We start from the raw sequence: 7,431 nt of genomic DNA, 5'->3' as shown, positions 1-7,431 counted from the left end.
AGTTCCTTGCCCAGGGTCACTTGCTGGGAGAGTGGTAGATTTGGACTTGGCTTCTGCCCACACCCTGTGTTGCTCCCTGGAAGTGAGCTCTCCCAAGGGCTCATGGAAGGTGCTGCCTGTGGCAGTGGCCAGTGTGATGCAGCCAAGGGGCACCTGGGCTGGACAGGGAGACTGCACATGCTGCTCCTTCTCACCCGAAGCCTGCAGACAGGCCAAGGGAGCTCCTGTGGGGGACACACTCAGACTGCCTAGTCTGGGAAGACCAGGTGCACAAAAAAGGGTTCCAAACTGCAAGCTGGGACTTACCTAGGAAATACAGTGAGCTCACAGGACAAGCAGACTGGCAACTTTAGAGGGCAAGGAGGGTATCACTACTATGAGACAGTAACAGACTAACAATAGTTACTCATATTTAGAAAATGCCAAACATTGCCTAAATATAAACCTTAGCAGAACAGATACAGCTGAGATGAAAAAGAAATTCGGAGCTAAGGCCAAGGAATTCTCCCAAGAAAGTAGCACAAAGAACAAAGATTCATTCAGTTCTTTCCAGACACACGGAGGACACAGAGATGGCACAGTTCAGATGCGTAGAGCAGGAAACCCAGGAAATTGAGGGAGCTGCTGGGGGCGAGTGTTCCCCACCACCACGCTGCCGCCAGGGGCTGCCAGTGTCCTGGGTGTGGCTTTGCAAGATGGTACCATGGGGAAATGTCACAGACTGCCTGGGGTGTTTCTTAAAACAGTATAGCCAGGCGTGGTGGGGTATACCTCTTATCGCATACTTGGGAGACTGGAGCAGGAGGATCTTTGGAGTTCAAAGCCAGCCTGTACTACATAGTGAGACCCCATCTCAAAAAACAAAACAAACAAAAAAGAAAGAGAAAAAGAAAAGCAAAATATATCTACAACTATATCAAATAACAAAGTTCCATTACCAATGAATTGTTTGTTCCCTGTTCCTGTTATAAGATTTCCTCCTCTAATCTGTATACAAGTCCTTTATCAGATACTGTATATGTTTTGGAAAGATTTTCTCTAAAAATGAAAGATTTTTTTCCCCCAAAGTCATTTATCGTTTTTATTGGCTTTTGTTTTTTGTGTCTGCCTGCCATTCATGGGCTGCTATAACAAAACACTGTAAACTAGGCAGCTTATAAATAACAAATGTGCACTCTTAAGTTCTAGAGCCTGGGAAGCTCATGCCCCAGGCAGTGTGTGGTGGCCGCTGTCCTGGGATGGTGCATCCTGCCTTGTCCCTGCGTGGAGGAAGCAACACATGAGCCTCTGAGGCCTCTTTATCAGCACTCATTGGCCAGGGGTTGTAATTCTGGCACCTGGTAGGCTGAGGCAGGAAGCTTGCCATGAATTCGAGGCCAGCCTGGGCTACGCAGTGAGATCAAGGACAGCCTGGACTACATAGCGAGACCCTGTCTCAATAATAAATAGAAACATTGATCTCATTCAAGAGGGCCCCACTGTCACAGGCTAATCACCTCCCTCAGGCCACCACCTCCTAATACCACACTTTGGGAGTTAGCATTTCTTTTTTTTTTTTTTGGTACCGGGGATCGAACTTGGGTCCTTGCCCTTGCGCAGCAGGCGGTAGCATTTCTATATATTAATTTGGGGGAATCCAAATATTCAGATCATAGTAGTGTGCTAACTAAAAACTTTCTAAAACTAACCAACACTGAGTGTGATAGCACAGCCTATAATCCTAGCTATTTGGGAGGCTGAGGATTGCAAGTTCAAGGCCAGAGCAATTTAGCTAGAGACCCTGTTTCAAATTCGAAAAGTAATAGTAAAGGGCTGGGAGTGTTGCTTAGCAGTGGAGCACTTGTGTAGCATGTGCAAGGCTCTGGGTTAAATCTCAGTATCACAAAGTAAATAATAACAAAACTAATGCCACAGAATTTTCTCCTGTTTTCTCTTCTAGACAGTTTATAGTTTTAACTCTTAGGTTTAGATCTCTACATACGCTTTGTGTAATTTTGAATGTGGTGTGAGGAGAGGGTCAACATTTATTATTTCCTAAATGATACTTGACCGATCCTGATTGTTTAAAGACTTGTATTCAATGAATTAACTTGGTACTTTGTATATATAGTCAATTACATAGCACCACAAATGAGAAAAGAGATGCAAGATCACTGAAAATATAAAGTATACTGAGATGATTAAAATCTAAACATATACTAATAAAAGATAAAAAAATCAAAGAAAATCTAATAAAGATTATAGACTAGAAGGCTTAATGCTGTTAAGAATTAATTCTCCACAAATTGATCTGTAGATTCTATACAATCCCCATCTGAATTACGTTGAGCCATGTTATAGAAATTGACAAGTTGACTCTAAATGTACTGAGCTACATCTTTGAAAAAGAGCACAGAAGACTGGCATTACCTGTTTTCAAAATTTATTTTAAAACTACAACAAAAGCCTGTTGAGGTTTTGGTTAGTATTACAATGGATCTGTAGATCTAGCTTGAGAAATAGTATCTTTCAGTTCATTAATATGTTCTCTCTCCACTAAACTAAATTTGTGTGTAAATATTTTAATTTTTTAACCACCATAAATGGCATTTTTAAAATTTCCATTTCTAATTGTTAGGGTATTGAAATGCATTTGATCAGTATACACTGGAAGTAGATTTAGTAATTTTAATAGCTTTCCAAAAATAAGATTTCTTTGGATTATCTCCAAAGACCATCTTAACATCCACAAATGATGTTTTATGTCCTCCTTTGCAATCTTTATGCATTCTATTTATTTGTCTTGCCTTATTGCCTTGGCTAGGGTTGCTAAACTACGTTGAGAAATTGTTGAGTGGTTTTTTTTGTTTTTGGTACTGGGGTTCGAACTCAGGACCTTGCACTTGCGAGGCAGGTGCAGTGCCACTGAGCTAAATCCCCAGCCCTCGTTGAGAAAGTGTAAGTTGCCTGTACTTAGCGGTAAAACATTCTGTCTTTCATTATGTATGATGTTAGATTTTTGCACTTTATCAGGTTGAGCCAAATTCTTGTTTGCTAAGTGCTTCTTTTTTAAAAAATAAGATTATATTTATGTATATATATGGTGCTTGTCCCATCTGCTAAAATGACTACATAGCTTTTTGCTTATTAGTGTGGTTTGTTGCAGTGAGTTTTTTTTGGTTTTTTTTTTTTGGTACTGGGGATTGAACTCGGATCCTTGTTCTTGCAAAGCAGGCGGCGGAACCACTGAGCTGAATCCCCAGCCTATGATTGAGTTTTTTATTAGTGCATGTCTGCAGTACGTGATGACTACACTTATTGTGGGAAGTTGGTATTTGTGGCACACATTTTCATTGTTTTTTGTCCCCTTACCCCTTCCATCCCTCCCTGCTCCTTTTATCTCTTGATCCCCTTCCCATCTGTAAAAGCTCTATTTCCATTTTTTTCCTTTAAATCCTTTTTTTCCACATCCCCTTTCCTTCCCTTCCATCTCTTGTTCCCTTCCCATTTGAAAAAGATCTCACTACTTCCTATTATCTATCTTTTATTTTGCTCTTTATTTATGCTTTGGGTTTCTCATACAAGAGAAACCATGTGATATTTAAGCTTGTGTATCTGATTATTTTGCTAAATATTATGGTAAATATTAAGTAAACCTTGCATTCCTGGGATAAACCCATGTGGTATGACATGTTACTCATTTTACCTATTGATGGAATTGGTTTACTAAGGTTTTATTATTATTATTGGTATTAGTGTTATTAGTACTACTAGGGATTAGACCCCAAGGCCTTTGCACTGAGCTACTTGGCCAGTGTTTTAAAATTTTTTATTTTCAGGCAAGGTCTCCCTAAGTCACTAAGTTGCCCAGGCTCTAAGGAATACAACCTTTGGAGACAGAGCTTTTAAAGGGTTAAGTTACAGTGAGGTCTTTTGGATGGACATTGGTCCAAAATGGCTAGCAACTTTCTAAGAAGAGTCAATTAGGGAGAAGAGAGAGCAACAAGCCCAGGAGGGAGGCCTCAGGAGAACATGGCCTTGCTGATGACTGGACCTCAGACTTCTAGCCTTCAGGATTTTGAGGAGTTTCTGCAGTTTAAGCTACTCAGTCTGACATGGCCGACCTGAGGAGCCTGAAAAAAAGTTGTTTAAGGGATTTGTCTATTTCACTAAGTGTTTGGATTTGTCACCGTGATATCAGTCATAGTGTTCCTTAGTTGCTCCATGCCTGTGGGTTCTGTAGTAATGTCTCTCCTTTCATTCCTGATCTTGGCACTTTCTGTCTTTTCTCTCACAAGTCTGACTGGAGTTTTACATGTTTTGGGATTCTTAAAAAAAACTATTCTGTGTTTTATTGACTTTCTCTACTTTTTTCATTTTCTATGTCATCTGTTCTCATCTTTATTATTTTCTTCTGCTTATTTTAGGGTGCATTTGCTTTCTTTCCTGTCAGTCACAGCTCACCAAACTTTTGTTTTGGTTGATCTCCATGCCTCAAGTAGTGTTTCTTATCATGTTTTGTCCAGAGTTTGTAAATGGCAGTGGCAGAAGGGACAACCTAATGCAGGCCACTCTTACATTACTGGAAGTTCTTCACCAGAACTACCACTCTGAAGGACAGTTTGGCAATCTGTTAAAAATCCAACACTTCCATTTCTTAATTTGTATTCTAGAGATAGTCTCACATATGTGCACACATCCTCTTAGCACTGCTCATAATAGTGAAATAATAAGAAATGAAATTACTAAAAGATAGTAATTTGTTCTTTTTTGCAGTACCGGGGGGGATGGAACTCATGACCTTGTGCTTGCCAGGCAGGCGCAGTGAGTTAGTAATTTATTCTTTGCAGGCCAGAAAATCTGTGTAGCAACAGTGTAGCTCTGCTGAGATCATGCAGAAGTAGCCACAAATAATAAGCAAATGAATGTGCATGGTTTTGTTCCAATGAAACTTTACTTATAGACTGTGAATTTGAATTCTGTATAACTTCATGTGACACAGAACATTTCCTTTTTAAATATTTCCAACCATTTAAGAATTTGCCAAGCCCTAGTCTATAAAGTTAACTGTACACAGGTTATTTTTTCTTAAATTTTAATTTTAAAACAACTATCCAGTCACAAGAAGTTGTAAAGATAGTACACCTACATTTCCCTAGTGGTTGCATTTTATGTGATTGTAGTACAATCCAAAAGTGAGCTAACTGACCTTCCTCCAATGTGTGTGTAGTTTTGTGCACTGTCATATGTGTAGCCAGTATAACTACCACTACACACAACTACACAAGTGTCTTCCTGCCACCACAATGACTTCCCTCCTGCTACCCACATCATCTCCAGCCACTGTCCTCAACCCCAACAACCATTCACCTTTTTCCATCTGGGTGGGTTTGTCATTTTGAGGAGGTAATAGAAGTAGAAGCACACAGTATGTCACCTTTGGAAACTGGCTTTTTTCTTTGAGGAAAATAACCTTATTTCAAATGGTAAGTTCTCTGTGGCTGGTGAAGAGTTACAAGTTGCACACTGATTTATGAACATGCCTTTTGGCTTTAACTGGGGACTCCCAAGTTGTTTTTAATTAACAACTTGTATAAGTTTTGTGTCTCTGATATTTAAATTCTCTGAAAAAGCCCACACTGTGGAGTCTGAAACATCCATGGGTTGGATGCAACTCTAATTCTTCTGTTTCCCTCGAGTAAGTACTGGACTGGGTTTCCTCATATTGACATCTTTAACCAAATGATGGGAGTGAGAAGGAAGCCCTGAGAATCAGTGAAAATGAGGCTTCCATTGCACAAATGACAACAGGGTCCTTCTTTGCCCACTGTGAGTCCAGGCAGCTGCCAGTGGCTCCACTGCCTGATGCTGTGGGAGGAGCCTGGAACATTCCCCAAAGGGACTGCATGTCCAGAGTGAGGCAAACTGGAGGACACACCTGCCACCCCAGAAAGAAAGGGACTCCCTGCAGCAGGGAGGCACAGATCTTGTCCCCTGAGTACCCTCCCCCTGCCATCCCTGCCTGCTGTTCACAGCCCAGCTCCCCGTGGGGAGGGGACAGTGAGCATTTGTTTCCCAGTGTGGTGGTTGAGATAAAGACTTGGGAATTGAATGGGTCTGTATTTGATCCTACTGTAATATTTACAGTTCTAATTCTTTTTTTTTTTGGTACCAGGGATCAAACTTGGGTCCTTGTGCTTGCAAGGCAGGTGGTGGAACCACTGAGCTAAATCCCTGGCCCAGTTCTTTCTAATTCTTGAAAAAAAATTATAAAACCCTTAAAATACACAATAGTAAAGAGGCTATGAGAACACACACATCAGTATTATCCAGCCAACACAAATCTTGATCAAATCCTGCTGTCTTGCCCTACACATCTTACATATTTTAAAATAACAAAGCATAACAAATACAGTTGAAACTCTTCATTATTTTTCACATTGAGTTTTAGGATTTGTTTATAAATTCTGGAATCTGATTCTTGACAGTTATATGCATCATAAGCATCCTTTTCCAAACTAGCTTCTTTCCATTTTATTTATCCTTTTTGTTGAATAAAAGTTTTAAATTGTCTTTAGTTCAATTTGTCCTCTGATGGCATAGGAGCAATAAATATTGATATCCTTTTTAGTATGCCTTCTTAAGGGTATGGTTTTATTAAAAAAAAAAAAAACCTCAGGTTACTTAGTATTTCTAACCTCCTTAAAAAAGTAACTGCAAATTTTAAATACCCACTTAATAACTCCCATTGTAGACTTCTTATCTAAAAATGACATTGTTAAACACAGAAATTATTGTATATTAATATATTTCTATTTTTATTGTAAATTAAGTTGAATGACCTGTTTTATTCATCCCTGTGCATGGCATTGTATTTTGAATCCCACAGCTTCCCTCTCAGTCCACATTGCTTTGGACCAAAATGAAACCTTGCATTTTTATTTTCTTGTTTCTGATGTTGCAACATTTGGGTCTTGCTGCCGTAAAGGGACCGGCCCCAAAGGCTGGCCCATTTGTAGAGATACTGATCAGCTTGGTTCCCATGCTGACCACCCAATCCAAAGCCCACGCCCCCATTCACCTTTCCCCCAGTCACTTTTCCTGACCCCCATGGGTGGGCACCAGATAACTAGGACAATCCCTATGCCTGGTGATTCTGCAAAGCCTACTGAAATTATTCAAACTAACACAGCCCAAGGCTGCTTCCCTCCCTGTCCACTGGAAACCATAGTGAAGGCTCTTGCCCACAGTTCCCCCTCACTCTCTTGGCCCTTGACTGGCCCCTGATTGGCCCACACTTCCCACAGGACCTGCACAGAATCCCCTACCTGCTGTTCTACGAACCTGTGAGAATGACTGACATCTTCCTTCAGACGCTCACACCTGTGTCTGTGTGTCTTACCTGCCTGGTTAGAACATATCACAGTACCTTGGATTAAACCATATTCCAGT

Source organism: Heterocephalus glaber, unplaced genomic scaffold (genome assembly GCF_053883595.1).
Source record: "Heterocephalus glaber isolate CG9 unplaced genomic scaffold, H.glaber_assembly_v1.0 deba00001150, whole genome shotgun sequence".
In the NCBI taxonomy this organism is placed as follows: Eukaryota; Metazoa; Chordata; class Mammalia; order Rodentia; family Bathyergidae; genus Heterocephalus; species Heterocephalus glaber.
The sequence above is the reverse complement of the archived record's forward strand: the minus strand, read 5'-3'. Positions refer to the sequence as shown.